Here is a 14,290-nt window from a genome sequence, read left to right on the forward strand (position 1 = left end):
CAGAACGATTAGAAATTGTTAAAACGGCCTTGTGTATTTTAGATAAAATAAAACTGTATTGTATATTATTGTGATACATTAATAAAATACTTTCTTTCTTTTCTTTCTATTACTTGTTTATTCATTTATTTTATTTATTTATTTAATTTATTTATTTATTTTATTTTATTTTTTATTTTATTTATTTATTTATTTATTTATTATTATTATTCTTATTTTTTTTTATTTTTTTTTTGAGGGGGGATGTTTGTGAATATAGGGAGGTATATTCGCTTCAGTAATTTGTCTTCTGGGACGGGATGTTTGTGAATATAGGGAGGTATATTCGCTTCAGTAATTTGTCTTCTGGGGGGGGGGGGGGATTTTGTGAATATAGGGAGGTATATTCGCTTCAGTAATTTGTCTTCTGGGGCGGGAGGATGTTTGTGAATATAGGGAGGTATATTCGCTTCAGTAATTTGTCTTCTGGGGTGGGGGGATGGTTGTGAATATAGGGAGGTATATTCGCTTCAGTAATTTGTCTTCTGGGGGGGGGGATGTTTGTGAATATAGGGAGGTATATTCGCTTCAGTAATTTGTCTTCTGGGGGGGGGGGTGTGTGTTTGTGAATATAGGGAGGTATATTCGCTTCAGTAATTTGTCTTCTGGGACGGGATGTTTGTGAATATAAGGAGGTATATTCGCTTCAGTAATTTGTCTTCTGGGGGGGGGGGATGTTTGTGAATATAGGGAGGTATATTCGCTTCAGTAATTTGTCTTCTGGGACGGGATGTTTGTGAATATAGGGAGGTATATTCGCTTCAGTAATTTGTCTTCTGGGACGGGATGTTTGTGAATATAGGGAGGCATATTCGCTTCAGTAATTTGTCTTCTGGGACGGGATGTTTGTGAATATAGGGAGGTATATTCGCTTCAGTAATTTGTCTTCTGGGGGGGGGGGGGGATGTAGCTTAGTGCCTGATGTGCGGTCGGTCTAGGATGACGAGCCCATTGGGCTATTTCTCGTTCCAGCCAGTGCACCACGACGGGTATATCAAAGACCGTGGTATGTGCCATCCTGTCTGTCGGATGGTGCATATTATAAAAGATCCTTTGCTACTAATGGAAACATGTAGCGGGTTTCCTCTCTATGACTGTCAAAATGAACATATTTTTGACATCCAATAGCCGATGATGAATAAATCAACGTGCTCTAGTGGTGTCGTTAAACAAAACAAACCTTCGTTCCAGCCAGTGCACCATGATGGGCATGTCAAAGGCCGTGGTATGTGCTATCATGTCTGTGGGTAGTGCATATGAAAGATCACTTGCTACTAATAAAAAAAATGTAGTGGGTTACATCTAAAACTATCAAAATTACAAATTGTTAGGTAGCCAATGATAAATAAACCAATGTGCTCTAGTGGTGTCGTTAAACAAAACAAACTTTAATTTTTATTGTATTGCTTTCGTTCGCTTAATATAAACAAAAAATCAAATTAAAATGAAATAAAATTGTAAAAATAAAATTCTGTAAGATTTTCAGGAGTAGTGTCAAACATGTTTAAGTCATGTGTTTTTACTTAACTTGTCAATTAAGTATAACACATAACTGTCAACTGACACGCGGTAGTAAATTGGTATTAATGTATTTGCCAGAATGTCAGAGTACTAGTTAGTAATTACGCGAAGCTCGATACCATTTAACTACGGTTTTGTCGCCTCACGTTTCAGCGTCGGAATGCAATTATTTACACTGTTGGGTTGTTAACTGTAATAACCTGGGCACGCGGAAAGAGGTAGCCCGTGACACTAATTAATTAATGTACGGTAATTGAGGTAGTTGACAGAACAGAACAGAACAGAACTTTATTACGCCCAAGCCGTTACGCAATGACATATGAGGAACATACAATAACAATATTTTACTCTGACAAGATGGGCTTTACAGGAGATTATATACATTCTTTTATTGCATTAGGCCAATTGACCCTTGAACATAAGAAAATGACATTTAGTATATACATTATAAAACAGGAAGTGTATATTCATTTTATATATGCTAACAATGTCATAATAATAATATGATAAGCTAATTAATATATATAGAATACTAAACGAGCTTGCCTATCATACCATTTTTATGAAATGAGTGAACAGTTTTGGTATCTGACGAGCGAAAGCGAGTATGATACTAACACTGTTCACGAGTGTCATAAAAATGGTATGATAGGCCAGCTAGTTTAGTATTTTATTTATTACAAACCAACTGCAAACAAGCCGAAATGCAGAAGTAAGCAGATGTCGGGACCTGCTACAGGTTATTTTTCTAAGAATTGGGTCAGCAAGTGATCTACGTCACGCTCACGTCACGCCAGTATTACACTAGTTACATGTAGATATTGAGTGGTTGTTACGACATGAGCAATATCTTACACTGGCGTGTAATAAAACACAATTAACTAATTTAGATATGATGTGGATACACACAGATAATATTAATATTATACATGAGCAATGCTGCAGAATCATTAAATTAATTATATAATATATATTTCTGTGTTTCCTCGATAACTGAACACTTTGATTGTTACATAATTGAATAAAATTATGTAAACGTACTAGGATTTCTTGTATAAAGTTCAGGAATATATACTGATGGAAAGAAATAAAGGAGCACACAGGTAGCAACAAGAAATAATGACTGCATCAAAACACAATTGATATTGTCAGAAGTTGACTGGGAACATATAGGCAGCACAGTCAACACTACAGACATTCAGTCCCACATTACAACTTGGTATGAAATACAAACATTACTACGCCAGTAGTGAATTAAATTTGGTCTACAATTTGATGTTCCCTTATTTCTTTCCATCAGTATATCTTTTACGAATGGTATTATAACCAGGACAGATAAGTATAAAATGGTATTCGTCTTCAGTTATAACATAACATAAGCGGTCAGGCCCTTTCTAAGGGCCCTATGGACAACCTAGGGAGACACCACAGCATCGTAGAGGTCTAATTAACGAGCTACTCTCGATTCGCAATAATCAAAACCTATATTACCTCTGCCATTTTACCTTTCGACCGACCGTTCAAAAATTGCGCCAAATTTCCTCAATCAAAATTGCGCACCCTTTCTCTTTGTTATTAATCGCTCCATTCAAAATTCCATAGCATCCCCACCACCCCCATCCGCCTGCTATCGACTTGATCGGGTTGCTGGTGCTCCCTTGCAACTGCCAGTGCAGGCTATCCATCCTCTCCCCTCCCCCCACCTTTCCTGTCATGGACGGAGGAGCCGGACAAGGCCGGCTCTTGTGCCCACGACAGGCGTGCACTACAACAGCTTGTTCTGAATGTGCACGTAAACCCTATGACCGACATGACAAGTTATAACATACTCGGTCTTCAAGTAATACAGCATTTGGCTTTTCCCACCTTCCAATAATAAGATATTGTAGAATAATATAATGATAATATACTATACTGAGCAACAGAAGAAAGAAACGCGGATGTTAATTTTGTTCTTAATTAAATTAGCTTATTTTAGTATTAAATTTTTCTATGTCATGTAGGCATTTTAAGCCGATTTTTACAGTCTATTTTCCAAACTCATTTTAACATGAAAACGTATAATAAATAAATAAATAAATAAATAAATAAGTATATATACGTACTTTAAGAATTTGATAACTTTGCAAATTAGATGTAAATTAATCGAGGTACTAGGGTGACACTCCATAATTGACGTATGCATTCATAGTCATCAAATAAAAACATTTCAATAGCAATTTTACACTGAAAGCTGTCCAGCATTCAGAAAACAAGAAAACGTTATGCACTAGTTTATTTTGATGTAAGGACATCCAAAATGACGTCATTCCAGTTTGACGTCATTTTCATTAAAAAAGACACCGCGCCACATATTCTTACGTCATTTGAATATCTAGTATGAGCGGACTGAAATTAAAGTTGCGTGTACAGTATATGATAAAGAGATTATTACCCTTGTTTGTTTCGGTATCGTCAATATCATATATACTCTTCAGAAGAAGAAACGCAAAACCACATTGTCGTAACATTTGGAGAATTGATTTAATTATTGAATGGTGAGTCCGATAATTACCAAATGTTGCAGGATTGTTCACAATTCACTCTAGTCCATTGTGAGTAAGTGATAGGACACACCACCAAGGTCAAAGTCATCTGGAGTCAATACCGGGTGTGGCCTCCGCGTGTGTTGACAACTGCCTGGCACCGCCTGCCCATTGAAGCAACCAGAGTACGGATGACGTCCCGGGGGATGGTGGCCCACTCGGCCTGCAAGGCTGCTGCCAGCTCGGGCAGGGTCTGGGGCTGTGGTTGTCGCTGTCGGAGGCGTCGGTCCAACTCGTCCCATAGATGCTCAATTGGGTTCAAATCCGGTGATATCGATGGCCAAGGAAGGACATTAATGTTGTTGTTCTGTAGGAAAGCCGTTGTGAGACGTGCTGTGTGAGGCCTGGCGTTGTCATGTTGGAACACTGCGTTGGCGTTGGCCATTACTGGAACGATGTATGGCCGGAGGATCTGGTCAATGTAGCCCTGTGCATTCAGGTTGCCCTGCACGTGGACCAGGTCAGTTCTGCCAGTGTGTGAGATGGCTGCCCACACCATGATACTACCCCCGCCGAATCTGTCCACTTCCTGCACGCAGTTTGCCGCATAACGTTCACCACGACGCCTATACACGCGACATCTTCCATCATGACGTCGGAGCAGAAATCGGGACTCGTCACTGAACCACACCTGTCTCCATCGCAGTAGAGGCCATTGTCGATGAATCTGGCACCACTGCAGTCGGAGTCGACGGTGTTGTGGTGTTAAGATGACACCTCGAACTGGACGTCTGGCACGAATTCCTACCTCACGTAGGCGGTTCCGTACGGTCTTGTCGGATATCCTGCGCAAACCTGGTATTGCTGCGGCTGTGGAGGTGGCAGTAGTCAATCGTTCCCGAAGGTGGCGTACCCGGATGTAGCGGTCCTGCCCGGGGGTAGTGACCCGTGGTCGACCGGATCTAGGGAGGTCACGTGTTGATCCATGTTGCTGGTAACGGTCCCACAGTCTGGAGATGGTGCTTAGGGACACATGGAATGCCCTGGCAACGGCCGTTCTGGATTCGCCTGCGTCTAGTCGGCCGATGGCATTGTTTCTCTGCGGTTCACTGAGACGTGGCATGTCCTGGAGGCCAGGCAAGCGAACACCCTGCACTTTTATACTGTCGGTGTTCATGTTGCACGTGCAGACAACGCACGTGCAGTGGTGACATGGTTTGCACGTGGCTGCGTTTTTGCGAATATTCACATTTTGGAACTTTATTGTACAGTAGCTGCGTTTTATCGAATGTAACTGTGGGAATGTGTTTGGGACATGCAATGACCTTATATTCACAAAGCATGAACCGGTAGGAAACATAAAATCGGAGTTATAACCCATTTGTACCCTTTTGCGTTTCTTTTTTTGAAGAGTATATATTAGGAAGGCTCGCATTTTACAATTTTTATTCCTAATATATGATATTGACGATATCGAAAAACACTCTGGTAATAACCCCCCCCCCCCCCCCCGCTCTCTCTTTCTCTCTCCCTCTCTCCCTCTCTCTCTCTCTCTCTCTCTCTCTCTCTCTCTCTCTCTCTCTCTCTCTCTCTCTCTCTCTATATATATATATATATATAATAATATTTTTCTTGATGCGCAGTCGGTTTAGGATCGATCCCGGTCGGTGGGCCAATTGGGCTATTTCTCGTTCCAGCCAGTGCACTACGACTGGTATATCAAAGGCCGTGGTATGTGCTATCATGTCTGTGGAATGATGCATATAAAAGATTCCTTGCTACTAATGGAAATTAGACTTTACAAAATAGTACACTTGTATTTGAAGCGAACAAATACACTACTATTTTATTTAAAAGTCAATCGACGTAAAGTAGATTTAGATTCGAATGTTGTTACTAATAAAACAGGCTACGTTGTGTATTTGCCAAAGTACTAATACCACGTAGGAAATAACAAGGCAGTCGCCGGATTCGGTGGCGCAGTGGTTAAGCCATCGGACTACAGGCTGGTAGGTACAGGGTTCGCAGCCCTGTACCGGTTCCAACCCAGAGCGAGTTCTGAAGAGCTCAATGGGTAAGGTGTAAGGTCACTACACCCTCTTCTCTCTCACTAACCAACTAAAATCTAACCCACTATCCTGGACAGGCAGCCCAACTAGCTGAGGTATGTGCCCAGGACAGCGTGCTTGAACTTTAATATGGATATAAGCACAAAAATAAGTTGAAATGAATAAAAGTCAATCGACGTAAATTAGATTTAGATTCGAATGTTGTTACTAATAAAACAGTTACAGGCTACGTAGTGTATTTGCCAAAGTACTAATACCACGTAGGAAAGAACAAGGCGATTAACAAGAAAAACACAATTAACAGGTGTCAGTTACAGCGTGCTTACCTGTGAAGTGAACATTGTAACTGGGCCTGAAAAAAGTAACACTAACAATACCTATATGCGAAGATTATAATGTGCTATCGATTAATGTGCAGGTTTTATTACCAAATTTAATAATTGTTGTAAAAATAGCAAAGTCGTTTGCACCTCTTGACATTATGGTGGAGTTTGAATTTGGAAGACTACTTTGGAACCACTTTAGCACCGCCCTTGAAACAAATATCAAAGAGAGACTATTAGTGCCGGCACAAATGATATCTGAAGGGGAGGGTAGTAAAATCTCTAGTGGAGGGAGATTTTTATCGTTATTTATACAGTTGAAAAAGCGCCCCCCCCCCCCCCCAAAAAAAAAGAAGAAAAAAAGAAGAAAGAACCCCCCCCCCCCCCCCCCCCCCCCCCACCCCCCAAACCAACACAACACCCCCCAACACCCCTCAAAAGAAAAAAAAAAACACCCCGTATATTTTCGTCTGGTCTGGTATATGTATACCCGATATAATTCGGCACCAGCGTAATTAAATTTGGTTCCACCCTGGGAAAATCATCAAAGCCAGGCTACAAAATTAATGTATATCTACACCCGGTTTACTCCCACCTACAGCTGTGGACAGCTTACCAGCTGACTGTGATTCGAGGTCAAAACACATATCAGATATCTGCTAATTAACTTGTCGCCAAAACACACACACCGGGTGTATGTTAATGAGCCAGCTGACCCTCTGTTTGATCTGTCCAGTTAGTGTCCGACACCCTTATCAACTGACCAGCCATCTAGAATATTTGTTTTTTGGGGGTCTGGTGTTAGGAGATCATAGGCGTCGATTGTTGCTTAGCAACTGGGGAATGAAACGGGGAGCAATATATTAATTCATCGGTATCGGTGGTGTCGTGGTGTGTTAAACCATCGGATATAAGACTGGTAGGTACAGGGTTCGCAGCCCAATACCGGCTCCCACCCAGAGCGAGTTTTAACAACTCGAAGGGTAGATGTAAGACCACTACACCATCTTCTCTTCCACTAACCACTAATAAGTAACTCACAGTCCTGGACAGACAGCCCAATACCGGCTCCCACCCGACGTAAATTAGATTTAGATTCGAATGTTGTTACTAATAAAACAGTTACAGGCTACGTAGTGTATTTGCCAAAGTACTAATACCACGTAGGAAAGAACAAGGCGATTAACAAGAAAAACACAATTAACAGGTGTCAGTTACAGCGTGCTTACCTGTGAAGTGAACATTGTAACTGGGCCTGAAAAAGTAACACTAACAATACCTATATGCGAAGATTATAATGTAGACCAGTAGAGCTAATTTTAATCAGATTGCCAATTCGCATTAGTAATCTTCAGAGTTGGAGGGAGGAGTGGGTAGCCCGAGTAGTCTGTCGTTCAAGAGCTAGACCATGAGAGTAGCTTGCGGGGGAGGGAGGGGGAAGAATAAATAAAATCTGGTAAAAATAATAGAAAATTACTGGTTATTGATATTGGCGTTTTGAGGAATGTAACCTCATTGAAATGGCTGCAAAATGGTATTTCAGGACCTCTAGATTAAATTTCCCCCAGGAGACATGCCCCCGGACCCCACTAGTGTCTTGCGCCTTCCATGTTCCTTCGTTCAAATAATTCATCTGCCACCTCCCCCATCCCCCCTCCCCCCCGCAAAAAAAAAAAAAAAAAAAAAAAAAAAAATCCTAGCTTAGTTACGGCACTGTAAACGGACGTTTGGTTGAGAGAGCGATCATAATTTTCCAAACGTCCGTCTAACTCTCGAACGGCAGAGTACGGCTAAGGCGGTGTATGTGTGTGTTTGTGGTGGGGAGCTGGGTTGCCTTCTGTTATCCACCTCGCTTCAAACGCCTATGTATCTATTTTAATTATGACTATTAACAACCCCAGTACTAACACATTTGCTGGACCAAAGACATATTAAATTGCTTTTCATTTTATCATTATAGTTGACAGTGTTTATTGAACCGTGTCATTATACGGCGAGTGTACAGATGGCCTGAGCAGACACCTGTCAATCAAGTCAGATACGTTTGTTCACGAAAAGAAAACAAAGTCGCCATTTTGTTTGGCGACAGAATAAAAGATCGTTGGGTCCAAAGATACAGCTCTATTATAATTTGTGATGTGGAGATGAGATCTTCGCGTTAATTAATCAAGAAATTAATGAATTAGGGTTCGTGTTTTGTGGGGGGTTTTCTGGATGCATTTTGCCGGTTTATTCATGTTGATTTTTATCAAACGTCAACGCCATTTGTCAGAATAATCAGATCACGTGACAGTTCAAACAATATCCGCTTCTTCCCAACTGTATGTCTGTTAATCCATCACGCTTGTTAATTAAATTGTTCTTTTTATGTTTGTCATTTTAGCAGAAATGAGGGGCGGAACGTAGCCCAGTGGTAAAGCACCCGCTTGATGCGCGGTCGGTCTGGGATCGATCCTCGTCGGTTAGCCCATCGGGCTATTTCTATTCCAGCCAGTTCACCACAACTGGTATGTCATTGGCCGTGGTATGTGCTGTCCTGTCTGTGGTGTGATGAATATAAAAGATCCCTTGCTACTAATGGAAAAATATAGCGGGTTTCATTTCTAAGACTATGTCAAAATTACCAAATGTTTGACATCTAATAGCCGATGATTAATAAATAAATGTGCTCTAGTGGTGTCGTTACACAAAACAAACAAACTTTAACCAACACGCTTGGTCAATCAATCAATAAAATATTTACATGCTCCTATACCACGAAGGTTTCGAGCATGTCTATCCCAGGTTCGGCCACCGGATGCCAGTAGTCCAACCTGGGACAGAACAATTACTGGGGCAATTTTGATATTTAACCAAACAGGGAAAAAGGATACACGCTTGGTAATTAAATTGTTCTCTTCTGTTTGTTGTTTTAGCAGAAATGTGTCTTTGTAGCCTATAGGTTGCACGCCACCATTTAATTTGTCCACGCAGTTCAATACAATTTCTATGTCAAAATATATTCTGTGAAAAATATAACAATACCAAGAGGGTCATGTGACTACTAATTTTTACAGTCTTAGAGAGGAAACCCGCTACGTGAATGTTATATAGAGAACAACACATCAGTGGCCGTTTGATACCATTTATCTTACAACGAGTTGTTTGAAAAGGTATCTAACGAGCGAAAGCGACTTAGATACATTTTTAAACAACGAGTTGTAAAATAAATGGTATCTAACGGACACGAATGTATTATTTTATTTCTTGTATATCCTCAAACCAAGTTTAATATATATTTCGACTAAAGTTATTTACAGCCTTTGCTTTTGTAGCTGACTTACACGTCACAGACAAATAAGTGTCAGGTTAACTGTACGTCACAGTGTAATCGATTTCGATCGTGCTGGGTTTTTTCCCATTGGATGTACGGCATTGGTGACCTGGTCCTGACCTAGAACCAGCCAGTCGTATGTCTTGAAATTGTTAACACAGGTACATCTGTAAACAAGTATGTGTTATCAAAAATAACCAATGATGTTCTCACCAACGGGTGTGTAAAAAACCCAAATGTATATGTATATAGTCCTCCCATGTCGCTGTGCAACGGCCCGAGTGTCATACATTCTTGTCTTGTCTTCTTGTCTTATCTACTTGTCTAGAGTTAGATAAAAGTAGAGCTGATTTCTAATGAGCTGAGCCCCCTAAGGGCGCGAGATTAGTAGGGTGACTCGGGGGCATGCTTCTCGAGACTTTTTGAAATAGAGATATGCAAAGACGCATTTTCAGGACAATTTAGGGTTGCATATAATTGTGGATGATAAATTAAAAAAAGAAATATTGCAAATTCTGCCCATTGACAACACTCCCCCCTCCCCAGTTCTGTCCCAGACCCAGTCAGTGACAAAGTCAGAGACTGTGCCCAGAAGAGACGTGCCTGAACCTTAATTGGATATAGGCACTTTAATATGGTATCATATCCTATAAAAAGAAAAGGAAAAAAGAAAGAAAAAAGGGGGCGCTTCAAACGGGGTGTTTGATTGAAACATATTTTATTGCATATAATGTACAAATGGATTGGGCACAAGCTATCCAACTTACGAGGTCCTCTCCTAATAACACACAATAATGACAATATGACAATAACGGCGACTACGACTATTACAAGATATACAAGAAATTAAATATTCAAAGAGTAGTATATACATGAGAGAAAAACAAAACACAGAAAAAAAAAGTAAATAAATAAATAAGAAAAAATGAAGAAGGAAAGCAAACGAAGGCGATTAATTTTCCAATCAGACGACCCAATTTATAAAATATTCTTATCAGACAGGTTCCTGCGTAACTGATTTTGAATTAATTAGACATTATTATTATTAGTATTCAAAACGCTGTGTTTGTTCAATATATTTATGCACCATATAGAATTTTGTTTGTTAATAGTATCATTTACAACAGTACTGCCATACAATACTAATTGCAGATTAACCGGTGAAAACGTTTTCAAAGAATCTAAAAGAAGTTGTCTCTGTTTGGTAAAAAGATTACATTCAAAGAAATAAAGATAGCAGTTTTCAGAGTGGTATCCACAATTACAAGAGGGATCTAGCATACGTTCACAACGATGTAAGTCGGCATTTAATGTACCGCAGCCATGTCTTAATCTAGTGTGGGAGATAAGTTTTTTTCGATTTCCTTATGAATATAATGAAATTACCTTGCAGCTCTGGGGTGCTACTGCTTTTTTTGAAAGTGGAAATTCCTTCACTGTTTCGAATTTCTAATGGCAAGGCATTCCACAGGTCTATTGTTGAATGTAAAAACGACATTTAAAGGAAATTAGTTCTTGCAAAAGGAATTGATATGTCATTTGGATTTCTTAATCTATAATGAACGCACTCTTCAACCTTGAGTGGTGTACAATTTACTAAGAAGTCAGGAACCATGCCATTGAGTATTTTACACATAGGTGGGGGTGGTATCTAGCGTGTGGTGGTGTGGGGGGGGGGGGGGGGGGGGGGTTCATTGAGACAGTCGCCTTCAACTTGAAGAAAACTAGGTGCCCTTTGATTTTAAGTGTCAGCTGTTAAAGACCGTATATTTATTTTTGTGACAAAATATTTTTAGTGCCCCCCGCACCAGTTATTTTATATTATGTAGCCTATACTGGCGTGGCTAGGATTTTATACTGAGTGGCACCCACATTTGGGAATTGGGGTGGGTGGACACTATCTATGTTTCGTGTCATGGGACGGCAGTCAGGTTCAAATTCTTGATTGTTTTACGTTGTGCAACTTATACAAGTTCCAAATATAAAAGGTGGCTGGAACGAACAAACGAACGAACGAACGAACTCAACACACTTTAATTACGGTTATATTGCATCAGACATTTGGTTAACAACATATAATGAGAGAGGAAACCCGCTGCCGCCAAGCAATGGGCTACTCTTTCCGATTAGCATCAATGGATCATGTATATGCACCATCCCACAGACAGGATAGTACATACCACGGCCTTTGTTACACCAGTTGTAGAGCTCCGGATGGATCGAGAAATAAAAGGTGATGGAAAAAATAGGTGTGATTGGGGAGCATGCTAGGCCAATGACTATGTAATATTCATTAATCACTGGCTATTGCATGTCAAACGTTTGGTAATTTTTTATATTTTAGTCTAGCCATATTTCTCATTAGCAACACGGTCGTTTATATGCACTTTTTCACATGCAGGAACGCAGATACCATAGACTTGGACATACCAGTCATAGGGCATTGGTTGGGACGGGTTAAAACGAATTGGTCCTACGACCCAAGCACATCAGACGAGCGCTCTACCAACTGAGCTAGACTGCCCCCGCTCTCTCTCCCTCTCTCTGTCTGTCTGTCTGTCTGTCTCTCTCCTCCCTCTCTGTCTGTCTGTCTCCTCCCTCTCTGTCTGTCTGTCTGTCTCTCTCCTCCCTCTCTCTGTCTGTCTGTCTGTCTCTCTCCTCCCTCTCTCTGTCTGTCTGTCTCTCTCCTCCCTCTCTCTCTGTCTGTCTGTCTCTCTTCCTCTCTCTCTGTCTGTCTGTCTATCTGTGTCTCTCTCTCGTCTCTCTTTCTCTCCCCTTCTCTCTCCTTCCCCCTCTCTCTACTTCTCTCCTTCTCTCACGCTTCTCTCTACCCGCTCTTGTTCCCTTTCTCTCCCTCCCTCCCCCTCCCCCTTATTCTCTGTCTATCTGTGGTTGTACTAACCCCGTGTCTATCTGTCTGTCATCTCTCTCTCTCTCTCTCTCTCTCTCTCTCTCTCTCTCTCTCTCTCTCTCTCTCTCTCCTCCCCCCCCCCCCTTCTCTCTCTGTTTTATTCTCTGTCTCACGTGTCTGTACTAACCCCCGTGTCTGTCTTTCTCTGTATGTCTGTCTCTGCATTTCTGTATATTATGTATGTCTGTCCCACTAATCACAAACGACTGTCCTGATGATGATGATAACTAGTTTAACGTGCCCATATACCACTAGGCTTTCGAACACGCCCATCCCGAGTCCGACCTCCGATAAGATCGGTGGCCTGACTCGGGATGGAGGGGGGGGGGGGGGGGGGGGGGGGAATGGGCAGAATTTTGAAAATAGCAATTAGTAAAAAAGTTAATAGAATAAATAAAAAAAATAAAAAGGTTACAAGCCAAAAATAAAAAAGATTTGACTGCTCGGCCGAATATTTATATAATTTGGAGCATTTTAGAAGGACATTCCAAAATTAAATAAGAGAAAGAAGTGAGGATCGGACTATTTAATAATATTTAAAAAAAAAGTAATTTCGACATAAAATTTTGAACGCAGATCTAAAAGTTTAAAGTCCGATCGATATGTCCACGCGAGTGGCCTCGTTAAGGCCTGTCACGGAGATCCTATAATACTCGAACTGGATGAAACACGATTATCCAAATATCTCTCCTAACTGTATACCTATTAGATCTCTCTGTATCGAGCAGTATTTACCCGAGTGTGGCTCGTCTAGGTATGATCAGAGATACGATCTTATATAAAGTATATATTATTATAGCACGTTTAGTTCACTAGAAAACACAACAAAAACACAATACACTTTGGAATCTGTATTAACCTACGCTGACAAATGTACTGCCGCAGTAGTTAATTAACAACAACAAATAATAACAACCCAGAACTGATCACTTAATTAGTTAATCTCTAGGTGTCTAGTTTACACAATATGCTAATCACTTCACCGTGACACAACACCCACACGTGTGATAATTGAGAAACGCTTCCAGGAGAACTTAATTAATAAAGGAATTACAACTCTATTCCTAACTGGTTAATTTTTAATTAACCCTTACTACTCGTTCAATAACGTGTGATAATTGAGAAACGCTTCCAGGGGAACTTAATTAATAAAGGAATTACAACTCTATTCCTAACTGGTTAATTTTTAATTAACCCTTAACTACTCATTCAGTAACCTTGTAACACAGAATTAATACTGGTACCTATCACAATAAAGACAATAACCTACAGTTTACCTAGGTCCTCTAGGATGACTGGCTAAGCTTTTTATAATTATTTAGGACAGTGAGCCTACAGATTACTGCGTCAGATGACCGGCAGCACCGTCTAAATAATATTGGTATAATACAGTATTAAAAGATTTAAAAGTCACATCAATCACATCAAGGTTATACCACAGAGCAGAAATAATATATTTACGAAAGTCCCGTCTGAACTAATATAGATCGTTCAGTTGACGACGTCCGTTCCCCTGGATACTTCCAATGTTTCTCCCCGATATCTCTAAAACCCTAGCTATTTATTCAAAACTCTCAGAGACAGCGAAT

This window comes from Gigantopelta aegis, chromosome 13 (assembly GCF_016097555.1).
Source record: "Gigantopelta aegis isolate Gae_Host chromosome 13, Gae_host_genome, whole genome shotgun sequence".
NCBI classification, from domain to species: Eukaryota; Metazoa; Mollusca; class Gastropoda; order Neomphalida; family Peltospiridae; genus Gigantopelta; species Gigantopelta aegis.